Raw genomic sequence first — 15,930 nt, forward strand, 5'->3', positions numbered from 1 at the left:
CCTGACCTTGGCAGATATGGGCAGGTGCGTGTCCCCCATTAGTAGAAAGGTATTTTTATATGCACCTTCCCACAGACAGAAAAGCACATTCCACGATCTTTGATATAGCACAACGAGAAATAGCCCAATTGACAGGGATCGATCCTAGACCGACCGCTCATCAGGCGTGCACTTTACCACTTGGCTACATCCCGTCTCGTCGGACGCCGTAGAGTGTTTAAATCTACTCACGATGGTTGGGATTTTAAAGGTGCTATGTCAAAGTTGCAATAATGGCGGTTCCCACCATAAATATTTATTAAGTTTTCCTTTGAAACATAAAGTTTATAACTTCAGCTATATACCTATAAAAATTACAATAAAATAATTATATTTACTAGTAAAGAAAAAATTAAGAGAGAAATATTGACAGTGTGGCACACGCATTAACCAGTGACGTCACGGTTTTATGCGTACACATTCAACACACTAACTTTACTCAGAATTATTTGCGGTCAGCGAACATGGTGGCCATGCTGTAATTAAATTTTAAAAAATCGGGAAATCCCTCTCGTTGTCCAGTGCAAGACTTCTTTAAAAAATATATATATAATTAGGGGGGGGGGGGGGGGGGGAGGGGGGATTTAGCTCAATCGGTTGGGTACTCGCTTGAGGTGCTTGCGTCGCAGGATCGAACCACCTCGGTGGATTAATTCAGCTGACTGGGGTTTTTCTCGTTCTAACCAATACACCACAACGGTCAGTGCGAAAGTACATATAAAAGATTCCTGGCTACATAAAAAAAACCCACCTGTAACTACGTGTGAGAATGACCAAATGTTTGACATCCAATAGCCGATGATTAATTAATCAAAGTGCTCCAGTGGTGTCGTTAAAGAAAACAAACAAACGTTTTTGTTTTTTTATCGGTGTGACATATTTCAGTGGGTAAGCGCTCGCTTGATGCGCGATCGGTCTAGGATCGATCCCCGTCGGTGGGCCCATTGGGCTATTTCTCGTTCCAACCAGAGCCTCACGACTGGTATATCAAAGGCCATATAGTATGTGCTATCCTGTCTATTACAACTAAAATTGTGAGTAGAATAATAGAATATAGTTATATACTAACAATATATTATGTACATATACATGGAAAAATTCTTTCTGGCCAGCTCATTTCCCCGGAACATATTCATCATTTTTATCTTGGACTTGGGATGGGGAGGGGGGGCAGTTGTCCCCACGTCTCGAAGGCTTATGGACGCGCTCAGTCGTATCGTAATAAACTCATTTCCCTGCACATGTTACCGGCCTCGGTGGCGTCGTGGCAGGCCATCGGTCTACAGGCTGGTAGGTACTAGGTTCGGATCCCAGTCGAGGCATGGGATTTTTAATCCAGATACCGACTCCAAACCCTGAGTGAGTGCTCCGCAAGGCTCAATGGGTAGGTGTAAACCACTTGCACCGACAAGTGATCCATAACTGGTTCAACAAAGGCCATGGTTTGTGCTATCCTGCCTGTGGGAAGCGCAAATAAAAGATTCCTTGCTGCCAATCGGAAGAGTAGCCCATGTAGTGGCGACAGCGGGTTTCCTCTCAAAATCTGTGTGGTCCTTAACCATATGTCTAACGCCATATAACCGTAAATAAAATGTGTTGAGTGCGTCGTTAAATAAAACACTTTTTTTTTTTTTTTCCCCCTGCACATGTCACACGTTTGACTTTTGACCTTTAACGACGATATCCAGTGCATCTTGAGATGTGGTTGCTATATCCAAAAGAGACGTTAACCCGTGATAGCTCAGTTGGTAGAGCGGAGGACTGTAGATGAATAATTGTAATCCTTAGGTCGCTGGTTCGAATCCGGCTCGCGGGAATATTTTTTTTCTCTTAAATATACAGTCAAACGTTTGTGTTTTGTTTTGTTTTGTTTAACGAGACCACTTGAGCACCTTGTTGTTATTATTAATGTTATGTCGACATGTGGAAAAGGGGAAGGAATACTCGTGTCAGATCACAAATCTCCGAACGGTTCATGGTCTTTTTGAGAAACAGCAAGTCCATGACTATGCAGTAAAAAGATTCCTCGTTCATAATAAAAAAAAAAAAATTATTATTATTTAACGACGTACTCAACACATTTTATTTACGGTTATATGGCGTTAGCCATATGGTTAAGTACCACACACATATTGAGAGAGGAAACCCGCTGTCACCACTTCATGGGCTACTCTTTTCGATTAGCAGCAATGGATCTTTTATATGCACCATCCCACAGACAGGGTAGTACATACCAATCGTGGTGCACTGGCTTGAACGAGAAATAGTTCAATAGGCCCACCGACATGGATCGATCCCAGACCGACTGCGCATCGAGCGAGGGCATTACCACTGGCTCCCAGTTCTTGATAATGATTATGAACTACATCAAATTACATTGGTTCACAGCCCATGCTCCAGGACGGACTGGGGCGTCCACGTTTTGTGGCGTTCGTCTAGACAACAATATTAGATAGCATTTACTCAAGGCGGAACGCATAATTTAGAATGGTTCATAAAAACTGAAAATGGAGCCAATTGGTTGATTTGACTTAGTTCATCGAAAGGTAGCTCCTTAGTTTTGTAATATTGAAATCACCCCCCAATTATAATTCGAGATTTAATCAGGAATACGCGTGGTTGTCTATCGAGTGGGATTAAAAGCTACATTGGTGAAAATTTATCAGACGATTTAACTGAAACGAAGCTTGTAAATTACTCAAGTGTGCTTGAACCTTAATTGTATATAAGGATGGAAATAAGTTGAAATGATAGCATGAATGAATGCTTCTACTCCCGGTATTAGGCCTCGTTGTAATCCACACACAAATGCATGATGATTCGTTTGTAAAACCCTAGCTGTTTGGCAATATTATCAATAAACGTTATTATTCAGATTCGGGGATTTTCGGGCAAAAATAAACCTGCCCCCTTATTTTTTTAAGATTATTTAACGACACACTCAACACATTTTATTTACGGTTATATGGCGTCAGTCATATTGTCACGGGGGTTCTATAATTCCCGTAACTGAATAAAACACGATTATCCAAATATCTCTCCTAACTGTATATCTATTAGATCTCTCTGTAACAGGCAGTTCAAAACCGCTTTGGCTCGTCTAGGTATGATCAGAGATACGATCTTATATAAAGTATATATTATTATAGCACGTTTAGTTCACTAGAAAACACAACAAAACACAATACACTTTGGAATCTGTATTAACCTACGCTGACAAACGTACAGCCGTAGTAGTTAATTAATAACAACAATAATAACAACCCAGAACTGATCACTTAATTAGTTAATCTCTAGGTGTCTAGTTTACACAATATGCGAATCACTTTACCGTGACACAACACCCACACGTGTGATAATTGAGAAACGCTTCTAGGAGAAGTTAATTAATAAAGGAATTACCACTCTATTCCTAACTGGTTAATTGTTAATTAACCCTTACTACTCGTTCAGTAACGTGTGATAATTGAGAAACGCTGCCAGGAGAACTTAATTAATAAAGGAATTACAACACTATTCCTAACTGGTTAATTTTTAATTAACCCTTAACTACTCATTCAGTAACCTTGTAACACAGAATTAATACTGGTACTTATCACAATAAAGACAATAACCTACAGTTTACCTAGGTCTTCTAGGATGACTGGCTAAGCTTTATATTACCAAATACTCGTATAATGTTAGAACAAAAAGTCTACGATTTACTTCGTCAGATGACCGAAGACACTGTCTAAAGAATATTGGTATAATACAGTATTAAAATATTTAAAGTCACATCAATCACATCAAGGTTATACAACAGAGCAGAAATAATATATATATTTACCAAAGTCCAAACGGACAACGTTCCCTGGGAGCCGTCCTTTTTGCTTGCCCCCCATAACTCTCAAATTCTAGCTATTTATTATAAAAATCAGAATATCCCCTGGGGGTACAAGGCGGTCCTCCCCCTATCATCTGATATTCCACCTCTCCCAGAGACGCATTTTTCTCTTTGATCGCCAGACTTACTGACGCCATCGTCACCAAATCACGGTTGTAAAAACCGCACTCGCAGAGGTATTACGTAACTACTGGCCACATGGCTCCGCACCTGGGCTGGGTGTGTATTAGACGACCATCGCGCATAAGTATTACGTAACAAGTTGCCCACCTAGCTAAGTGCATTTGGAACTGCACACGGCCTTCTAAAACCAGTGACGTCACGGTTTTATGCGTACACATTCAACACACTAACTTTACTCAGAATTATTTGCGGTCAGCGAACATGGTGGCCATGCTGTAATTAAATTTTAAAAAATCGGGAAATCCCTCTCGTTGTCCAGTGCAAGACTTCTTTAAAAAATATATATATAATTAGGGGGGGGGGGGGGGGGGGGGGGATTTAGCTCAATCGGTTGGGTACTCGCTTGAGGTGCTTGCGTCGCAGGATCGAACCACCTCGGTGGATTAATTCAGCTGACTGGGGTTTTTCTCGTTCTAACCAATACACCACAACGGTCAGTGCGAAAGTACATATAAAAGATTCCTGGCTACATAAAAAAAACCCACCTGTAACTACGTGTGAGAATGACCAAATGTTTGACATCCAATAGCCGATGATTAATTAATCAAAGTGCTCCAGTGGTGTCGTTAAAGAAAACAAACAAACGTTTTTGTTTTTTTATCGGTGTGACATATTTCAGTGGGTAAGCGCTCGCTTGATGCGCGATCGGTCTAGGATCGATCCCCGTCGGTGGGCCCATTGGGCTATTTCTCGTTCCAACCAGAGCCTCACGACTGGTATATCAAAGGCCATATAGTATGTGCTATCCTGTCTATTACAACTAAAATTGTGAGTAGAATAATAGAATATAGTTATATACTAACAATATATTATGTACATATACATGGAAAAATTCTTTCTGGCCAGCTCATTTCCCCGGAACATATTCATCATTTTTATCTTGGACTTGGGATGGGGAGGGGGGGCAGTTGTCCCCACGTCTCGAAGGCTTATGGACGCGCTCAGTCGTATCGTAATAAACTCATTTCCCTGCACATGTTACCGGCCTCGGTGGCGTCGTGGCAGGCCATCGGTCTACAGGCTGGTAGGTACTAGGTTCGGATCCCAGTCGAGGCATGGGATTTTTAATCCAGATACCGACTCCAAACCCTGAGTGAGTGCTCCGCAAGGCTCAATGGGTAGGTGTAAACCACTTGCACCGACAAGTGATCCATAACTGGTTCAACAAAGGCCATGGTTTGTGCTATCCTGCCTGTGGGAAGCGCAAATAAAAGATTCCTTGCTGCCAATCGGAAGAGTAGCCCATGTAGTGGCGACAGCGGGTTTCCTCTCAAAATCTGTGTGGTCCTTAACCATATGTCTAACGCCATATAACCGTAAATAAAATGTGTTGAGTGCGTCGTTAAATAAAACACTTTTTTTTTTTTTTTTTCCCCTGCACATGTCACACGTTTGACTTTTGACCTTTAACGACGATATCCAGTGCATCTTGAGATGTGGTTGCTATATCCAAAAGAGACGTTAACCCGTGATAGCTCAGTTGGTAGAGCGGAGGACTGTAGATGAATAATTGTAATCCTTAGGTCGCTGGTTCGAATCCGGCTCGCGGGAATATTTTTTTTCTCTTAAATATACAGTCAAACGTTTGTGTTTTGTTTTGTTTTGTTTAACGAGACCACTTGAGCACCTTGTTGTTATTATTAATGTTATGTCGACATGTGGAAAAGGGGAAGGAATACTCGTGTCAGATCACAAATCTCCGAACGGTTCATGGTCTTTTTGAGAAACAGCAAGTCCATGACTATGCAGTAAAAAGATTCCTCGTTCATAATAAAAAAAAAAAAATTATTATTATTTAACGACGTACTCAACACATTTTATTTACGGTTATATGGCGTTAGCCATATGGTTAAGTACCACACACATATTGAGAGAGGAAACCCGCTGTCACCACTTCATGGGCTACTCTTTTCGATTAGCAGCAATGGATCTTTATATGCACCATCCCACAGACAGGGTAGTACATACCAATCGTGGTGCACTGGCTTGAACGAGAAATAGTTCAATAGGCCCACCGACATGGATCGATCCCAGACCGACTGCGCATCGAGCGAGGGCATTACCACTGGCTCCCAGTTCTTGATAATGATTATGAACTACATCAAATTACATTGGTTCACAGCCCATGCTCCAGGACGGACTGGGGCGTCCACGTTTTGTGGCGTTCGTCTAGACAACAATATTAGATAGCATTTACTCAAGGCGGAACGCATAATTTAGAATGGTTCATAAAAACTGAAAATGGAGCCAATTGGTTGATTTGACTTAGTTCATCGAAAGGTAGCTCCTTAGTTTTGTAATATTGAAATCACCCCCCAATTATAATTCGAGATTTAATCAGGAATACGCGTGGTTGTCTATCGAGTGGGATTAAAAGCTACATTGGTGAAAATTTATCAGACGATTTAACTGAAACGAAGCTTGTAAATTACTCAAGTGTGCTTGAACCTTAATTGTATATAAGGATGGAAATAAGTTGAAATGATAGCATGAATGAATGCTTCTACTCCCGGTATTAGGCCTCGTTGTAATCCACACACAAATGCATGATGATTCGTTTGTAAAACCCTAGCTGTTTGGCAATATTATCAATAAACGTTATTATTCAGATTCGGGGATTTTCGGGCAAAAATAAACCTGCCCCCTTATTTTTTTAAGATTATTTAACGACACACTCAACACATTTTATTTACGGTTATATGGCGTCAGTCATATTGTCACGGGGGTTCTATAATTCCCGTAACTGAATAAAACACGATTATCCAAATATCTCTCCTAACTGTATATCTATTAGATCTCTCTGTAACAGGCAGTTCAAAACCGCTTTGGCTCGTCTAGGTATGATCAGAGATACGATCTTATATAAAGTATATATTATTATAGCACGTTTAGTTCACTAGAAAACACAACAAAAACACAATACACTTTGGAATCTGTATTAACCTACGCTGACAAACGTACAGCCGTAGTAGTTAATTAATAACAACAATAATAACAACCCAGAACTGATCACTTAATTAGTTAATCTCTAGGTGTCTAGTTTACACAATATGCGAATCACTTTACCGTGACACAACACCCACACGTGTGATAATTGAGAAACGCTTCTAGGAGAAGTTAATTAATAAAGGAATTACCACTCTATTCCTAACTGGTTAATTGTTAATTAACCCTTACTACTCGTTCAGTAACGTGTGATAATTGAGAAACGCTGCCAGGAGAACTTAATTAATAAAGGAATTACAACACTATTCCTAACTGGTTAATTTTTAATTAACCCTTAACTACTCATTCAGTAACCTTGTAACACAGAATTAATACTGGTACTTATCACAATAAAGACAATAACCTACAGTTTACCTAGGTCTTCTAGGATGACTGGCTAAGCTTTATATTACCAAATACTCGTATAATGTTAGAACAAAAAGTCTACGATTTACTTCGTCAGATGACCGAAGACACTGTCTAAAGAATATTGGTATAATACAGTATTAAAATATTTAAAGTCACATCAATCACATCAAGGTTATACAACAGAGCAGAAATAATATATATATTTACCAAAGTCCAAACGGACAACGTTCCCTGGGAGCCGTCCTTTTTGCTTGCCCCCCATAACTCTCAAATTCTAGCTATTTATTATAAAAATCAGAATATCCCCTGGGGGTACAAGGCGGTCCTCCCCCTATCATCTGATATTCCACCTCTCCCAGAGACGCATTTTTCTCTTTGATCGCCAGACTTACTGACGCCATCGTCACCAAATCACGGTTGTAAAAACCGCACTCGCAGAGGTATTACGTAACTACTGGCCACATGGCTCCGCACCTGGGCTGGGTGTGTATTAGACGACCATCGCGCATAAGTATTACGTAACAAGTTGCCCACCTAGCTAAGTGCATTTGGAACTGCACACGGCCTTCTAAAACAATTAATAACGCCACAGGCGAAAAGAAATTAAGAGCATGTACCGTCACACACCCCCACCTCAAAAAGGATATTTCCTCTACTCTAGGAATAGGGAAACATACTACATTAAAACAAAAGGTGCGTTAACCGACGCATACGGGCATTTATAACACATGTAATAATAAGGTGACTACCAGTAATCACACTGAGTCTCTGAGTCCCTGGTATACAAAATAAAATATATATAAACAAAACAGAAATCAAGAATGTCAACACATTATCATAACGTTCAACTTCGGGACAGGGCATCAGCGATTACATCGGATGTGCCCTTGATATGTCCAATGGTAATTGGATATTCTTGCAGAGGAAGACTCCATCTCAAAACTCTCTGGTTGGAGGCTTTCATTAGGATGGTCCAGTCCGTCTTCGTCTTCTTGGAACAGCACAGCTCCAGCACCCACTTCACTGGCACCCACAGCTAGCTTGAACGGCATTCGGTAGTCTGGTGCTGCCATCACGGGAGACGAGTAGCGCCTCTGCTTGAGACGGTTGAATGACTTCTTGTATTCATCTGACCACTGGGACTTCGTTTCCTTCTTTTTCAGTGGCGCACGTTTTCCAGGTTTTCTCCGATAGGCATGCTGTCGAATCGGGGTAGCGTTGGGTTCCAAGCGCATATCCTGGCTTAAGGTGTTGGTAACCGTTGGAAGGTCCTGACAAATGGAAACATTGTCTTGTTTCAACGTAGTCAACTTTGCTCGCTGGGGGTTCAAGTCTGCTAGAATCTGGCCGTTGGCCAACTTGACCTCTGCAGTCTTGACGTCATCACAGGAAATTGAGTGACTCTCAATTTGGACCGGTCTCTCTGGAACTATCGGCAGTCTGTCAAAATAACCTTTTAGCAAATTGATGTGACAATACCTACTTTTCCTAACCCTATCAGGAGTGTTTATCACATACCCTGTCTCATTAACCCGTTTGTGCACAACATAGGGCCCGAAATACCTGTTCTGCACAGAACCCCGTTTAATGGGAAGGTACAGCAGCACCTTATCCCCTGGTTTAAATTCCCGACTCTTAGTCTTCCTATCAAACACTGATTTTATTTTGCTCTGAGCATGGCTCAGTTGCTTCCTAGCCTTCCTATCCCTAACTCTCTTATTCATTAATACTCCCTTGTCCACAGTTAACAAGGTAGTGCGAGCTGCCAACAAATTTGGATCAGCCCCCTGCTCTAGTACTAACTCTTGTCTATTACAAGGTAAATCCCCTCTATCAAACACAACTGGTTCAATTCCCCTCTGCGGGAGATCAACAGGTTCCACCACATTTAATTCCTCAGTTGACTTATCTACCATTTTACTGATAACCTCATCCACTCCAATTTCATGGCTCACACACGTATCAGACAAATCACAAATATCCTCTGCGACTTGTGCTAACCTACTGGCCATAGCCCTAGTCTTTACACATGCAGGATATCTAATCTCATCAACCTCACACTCTTTTATGGGTAAAGGGCTGTCTTTCATTAACAATTGGTCACATTTCGGCTGACAACACTGACTAGTCAAATCATTTCCCAACAAAACTCCTATGTTTTCCACAGGCAAGTCCTTCACAACACCCATAATGACTGGTCCCGTCACAAACTTCGAACACAAGAAAACCTTATGTAACCGGGCAACCATTTTTTCTCCAGTAACTGAGCTTAAAGCCAAACTACGTCATGTATCTGAATTTTCAATACCAGCTAAACACTTTTGCGTTATCAGACTCTGACTACACCCGGTATCTCTATAGATTGATATTGCCTTAGGACACAACTCTTGTTTCACATCACAAACCATACCAGTGGACACATACGGGTTTACTTTCTCTGCCATTGGACTAACCATTAACTCTCTCGCTAACGGAGCTGACCTCACTAAACCGACCACGTGCGCATTATCGCGTTTCCTTTTAAAACAGTCCCCGATAAGATGGTTATCCTTTTTACAGTAACTGCAATGTGGACGAAACGTTCGTGCATTGGCTGATAATGCAGGTCTATCCTTACTTTGCCCACCAGGTGCATTCCTTGCCTGACTAGCTGACCAACTAGATGACTCTCCCCGATAGTTACTTTCCCGGGTAAAACCTGGCTGAAATTTCTTCTTATCACCCTGTTGTAAAGAGCTACCCGGTACTGCCTGAGCTTTGTGTATTAACACGTAATCATCTGCCACTATGCCTGCCTCCTCTATCTTTTTGACATCACGATCCTCTAAATGAATACGTAAGCTAACTGGTAATCCATTTTTAATGTCCTGTAAGATCAACAACTCCCGTAACTCGGTATATGACTCTACCTGATGAGAAATCACCCATTTATCAAACATCCCTGCCTTCTTAGCCACAAACTCACTATAAGACTGACCCTGCGTTTTTCTCAACTCGCTATACCGTAAACGATAATCCTCAGGTCGTAATTCATACGCCCTCAACACCGCAGCCTTAACTAGGTCGTACTGACTTGCTCGCTCATCACTCATTGAATTATAAGCTACACTAGCCTTCCCCTTAAACTTAGACACGGCTAACAATGTCCACTTAGACTGCGGCCAATTTAGCTGCTTAGCGGCCCGTTCAAAAAGTTGGAAGAACATATCTACCTCCTGGTCATCAAATACAGGCACTGATCTATAAGCCTCCGACATGTTAAAACCATTTCCTGCCTCTCGTCTAACTTCTTCAGTATTCAACTTTAACTCATGTTCCACTTTAATTTTTCTAACTGGAATTCTCTATCCCTCTCTTCTCTCTCTTTCTCTCTCTCTCTCTCTCTCTCTCTCTCTCTCTCTCTCTCTCTCTCTCTCTCTCTCTCTCTCTCTCTCTATCTCTATGTCTATCTTCTCTATCTCTCTCTCTTCTCTTTCTCTCTCTCTCTCTCTATCCCTCTCTCTATCTTCTCTATCTCTACCTCTATCTTCTCTGTCTCTCTCTTCTCTTTCTCTCTCTCTCTCTCTCTCTATCCCTCTCTCTATCTTCTCTATCTCTACCTTTCTCTTCTCTATCTCTATCTTCTTTTTCTCTCTCTCTCTCTCTCTCTCTCTCTCTCTCTCTCTCTCTCTCTCTCTCTCTCTCTCTCTCTCTATCCCTCTCTCTATCTCTCTCTTCTCTCTCTCTATCTAATGCACGTTCCTCTCTTTCGTACTCAAGCTTTTTAAAAGCTAATTGTTGTTCCACACTTAACTCATTTATCTCTATCTCTGGAACAATCTCACTGTCTTCCATAACAGGCCTATCACCAAAAACTTCCTGGATAATAATTGTCTTTATATCACCTAAGGTTTTAGCTGATGTTAAATCAATTTCTCGCTCACCCGCGATTTCAACTAACTCGGCCTTACGTGCTCGCTTAATCTCCACTACACTGAGCGTAGGCCTATCCAGCAAATTCTTATCCATGTTTAGATATGACGCACTTATTATTAATTAATTTTCTAGTGAACAACGTTGCTACTTCTAGTTAATTTGTAAAAATAATTTATAAAGCCCCCATTTACAAACAATACTTTTTTAAAATATGCATGTCCCGTTTCAGATCCGGGACGAGCGCCCCAATTTTCTACTCCTGTCACGGGGGTTCTATAATTCCCGTAACTGAATAATACACGATTATCCAAATATCTCCCCTAACTGTATATCTATTAGATCTGTCTGTAACAGGCAGTTCAAAATCGCTTTGGCTCGTCTAGGTATGATCAGAGATACGATCTTATATAAAGTATATATTATTATAGCACGTTTAGTTCACTAGAAAACACAACAAAACACAATACACTTTGGAATCTGTATTAACCTACGCTGACAAATGTACAGCCGTAGTAGTTAATTAATAACAACAATAATAACAACCCAGAACTGATCACTTAATTAGTTAATCTCTAGGTGTCTAGTTTACACAATATGTGAATCACTTCACCGTGACACAACACCTACACGTGTGATAATTGAGAAACGCTTCTAGGAGAAGTTAATTAATAAAGGAATTACCACTCTATTCCTAACTGGTTAATTTTTAATTAACCCTTACTACTCGTTCAGTAACGTGTGATAATTGAGAAACGCTGCCAGGAGAACTTAATTAATAAAGGAATTACAACACTATTCCTAACTGGTTAATTTTTAATTAACCCTTAACTACTCATTCAGTAACCTTGTAACACAGAATTAATACTGGTACCTATCACAATAAAGACAATAACCTACAGTTTACCTAGGTCTTCTAGGATGACTGGCTAAGCTTTATATTACCAAATACTCGTATAATGTTAGAACAAAAAGTCTACGATTTACTTCGTCAGATGACCGAAGACACTGTCTAAAGAATATTGGTATAATACAGTATTAAAATATTTAAAGTCACATCAATCACATCAAAGTTATACAACAGAGCAGAAATAATATATATATTTACCAAAGTCCAAACGGACAACGTTCCCTGGGAGCCGTCCTTTTTGCTTGCCCCCCATAACTCTCAAATTCTATCTATTTATTATAAAAATCAGAATATCCCCTGGGGGTACAAGGCGGTCCTCCCCCTATCATCTGATATTCCACCTCTCCCAGAGACGCATTTTTCTCTTTGATCGCCAGACTTACTGACGCCATCGTCGCCAAATCACGGTTGTAAAAACCGCACTCGCAGAGGTATTACGTAACTACTGGCCACATGGCTCCGCACCTGGGCTGGGTGTGTATTAGACGACCATCGCGCATAAGTATTACGTAACAAGTTGCCCACCTAGCTAAGTGCATTTGGAACTGCACACGGCCTTCTCAAACAATTAATAACGCCACAGGCGAAAAGAAATTAAGAGCATGTACCGTCACACATATGGTTAAGGACCACACAGATATTGAGAGAGGAAACCCGCTGTCGCCACTTCATGGGCTATTCTTTTTCATTAGCAGCAAGGGATCTTTTATATGCACCATCCCACGGACAGGATAGCACATACCACGGCCTTTGTTACACCAGTTGTGGAGCACTGGTTGGAACGACCAAAAAATGGGAGCCCAAACGCCTATGGTCAGTGTTGATTTGTTGGCTTCCGGTTTCATTTTTTTTTTAAGGTTATTTATTCAAACAATCCCTTCATTCCTTCTCATTTTGTGTGTGTGGGGTGGAGTGGGGGGGGGGCGAGGATGACGGAATCTGGATAACAACATTTAATCGTGTTAGCATTACGCCAAACGCCTATATAGGGAAAGAAAAAAAGAAATGTTTTATTTAACGACGCACTCAACACATTTTAATTACGGTTATAGACAGGATAGCACATACCACGGCCTTTGATATACCAGTCGTGGTGCACTGGCTGTGACGAGTAATAGCCCAATGGGCCCACCGACGGGGATCGATCCAAGACCGACCGCGCATCGAGCGAGCGCTGTATCACTGAGCTACGTCCTGTCCCGCCTATATAGGGATGCAAACGAATCACAACGCATTTTTACATGGATTACAACTAATATTATGGGTAGAATGATGAAAATACATGATGGAAAGCTCAAATTGCCCGAATATCTCAGTGGCGGATCCAGAAAATCCATTTAGTGTGTGTGTGTGGGGGGGGGGGGGGGGCAATGACATGAGCGGAATGCCAGGGGAACTTTGGGGGAGGTATTGAGAGGGATCGTAAAAAACAATTAAAATTAATATATAATAAAATTATAACTCACAAAATTTAAGGGGGGCGCCCCCCCCCCCCCCCCCCCCACCAGATCCGCTTCTGTATCTATCTTTTTTTTTGCCTGAATTTGAGGATTTGCTCCAGTCCTGTCTCGTACGCTTATGATTATAGTGACCAAGTCCCGTAGGAACGATACGAAAAGTGTGTGTGGGGGGGGGGGGGGGGGGGGGGGGCTGTACACGTTATAGTGGGGTGGCATTAGCAAATATAATATATAACATGTCCATCTGTTACCAGTATGTATGTAGTAGATGACCTTTGAAAGGACTATCTTCAGTTTGGTGACATTGTAAAACATTTCTGACTAACCGAGCACGGGCGTAGGAAAGTGCCAAAATGGGGGGGGGGGGGGGGGGGGGATATATTTATATATATAGTCAAACCTCTCCTAGAGGCCACCTGTACTCAGCGTTCACCTGTCTAACGCGGCCAGCAGCCAGCTAAATCGGATCCCAAATCGCTAAAACACCTGTATTAAGCGGCCACAGTAAAGTGTTCCTATTACATGAAAGGGATATTTTAACAACAGCGATAAGGTGCAGCAAATAACCGATCTTCACACCTTCAGGAATACTAGTACCCATTCAGTCTCGGGGACGTAGATAAACTGGTATAAATGGTCCTAAAATGAATTCTACGTCGCGGGACTTGTTGATGTGTACTAATTAGGATCTATCTACGTCCCGGTACTTGTTAATAATTGCCCTTTTACCTGCTTGACGGTGTGTACAGTCAAAAGGTAACAACAAACTAATTCTGTACCGCAGTGCAGTTATTAGCACTAAGAATTTGTGTCACTGGTGATGTTGTAGGTATTACAAATAAATAAAATAAAATAAATTTTAAAATGATACACAATAATATCGGCTCCAACCTAAGTTTTAACGGCTCTGGTGTAAATATGTCTGTCTGTCCGTCCGTCGTCTGTCTATGTGTCTGTCTCTCTGTATCTATATCTGTCTCAGACAGTGTCTGTTTGTTATTTTTTACATGTTAATACAACAAACTATTTAATTTAAAAGTAGCATAACATTTTTATTCAAACTTCAGTAACACATTAATTGTTTCCATAATTCAGATCCACGATTCATTTTGAGAGACCGGATTTTGGCATCGATAGTGCGGCATTTTCATTTTCGTTCCGGGGACTGTAGCAATTGTGTCAGCCCAAACATCTTCAACTTTGTTCAGCGGAACCATCGGAAGGGCTGAAGGACACCTTACAACCGTTTGTACATCATCGTGTTCAATATATTCTGATGCTAGTCCTACTTTTTGCGCGTACAACGCCAAATACTCCGAGTTTAATGGAAAATTAAAAAAAAAAAAAAAAAAAAAAAGCCTCTCAATCGTGTGGTGGGGTGAGATGAGATGGGAAACTCTATTAACGTGCCCATATCCACAGAGGTTCAGGCACGCCCACCCCGGATTTAGCCTCTGACTTCGCCAGTGACCAATTCCGGGGAATCACAGTGCGTACAGCGTTGTGAGCAGATATAAAATACTACCCAGGACAGTAATCCTTTAAAACAGTAGAGACCAATATAAGCAAAATAAAACAAAACTGAGGAGAAAAAGAAGAAATACCAATAATTTTTAAAAACACACACACACACACACAAGCGCCTTCTCAATTGCTACCCCGAACAGTAATGCTAGAATATAAACGCTTTTCATTTCGTTGGTAAAGAAAACACTGCTCACACTGCAATGCAGAACATGAAAACCAATTAGTTCCTTCTACTTCCCGGGACATTCATAATTCGGCAAATCGGTACTACACAAAATAGGATTTTCTACGTCCCAGGCCGACACCTTCTCGACATCTTTACTGTGTATCAGTTAAGAAAAAATTACAATGGAATGCATTTAATTGCCTCTGGGCAGGCTACGCTTGACATGTGTAGATTCACTTACTATGACAATACACCGCATTAAGAAGGAATTCACAATTATTGTAATAAATGGAAGCTTAAAATCAATATCAACAAGACAAAAATATTAATTTTTTAATGGCACAACCAATGATTACAAGAAAACATTTACCATCGGAAATAAGGTTCTCGAAAACGTTAAAGAATATAAATACTTAGGTTTAACTTTTAATAAGCAAAAGAAGTTCAACACAACAAGAAAATGTTTATCCCAACAAGCTACAAAAGCAATGTATTT

The 15,930-nt window shown here is 40.9% G+C and overlaps 1 protein-coding gene and 2 non-coding genes across 5 annotated transcripts in view; 2 read left to right on the forward strand and 1 right to left on the reverse strand.

Annotated features, from left to right (window-relative positions):
* Positions 1–15,930, reverse strand: part of LOC121387820 — a 47,796-nt gene that overhangs the window by 18,647 nt on the left and 13,219 nt on the right. The gene's annotated exons all lie outside the window — the stretch shown is intronic.
* On the forward strand, positions 1,770–1,855 carry Trnay-gua. Its single transcript is given in 2 exon segments — positions 1,770–1,806; positions 1,820–1,855. It is a non-coding gene; the product is annotated as a tRNA-Tyr (tRNA).
* Trnay-gua lies at positions 5,571–5,656 on the forward strand. Its single transcript is given in 2 exon segments — positions 5,571–5,607; positions 5,621–5,656. It is a non-coding gene; the product is annotated as a tRNA-Tyr (tRNA).

The sequence above is a fragment of the Gigantopelta aegis genome, chromosome 13 (genome assembly GCF_016097555.1).
Source record: "Gigantopelta aegis isolate Gae_Host chromosome 13, Gae_host_genome, whole genome shotgun sequence".
In the NCBI taxonomy this organism is placed as follows: domain Eukaryota; kingdom Metazoa; phylum Mollusca; class Gastropoda; order Neomphalida; family Peltospiridae; genus Gigantopelta; species Gigantopelta aegis.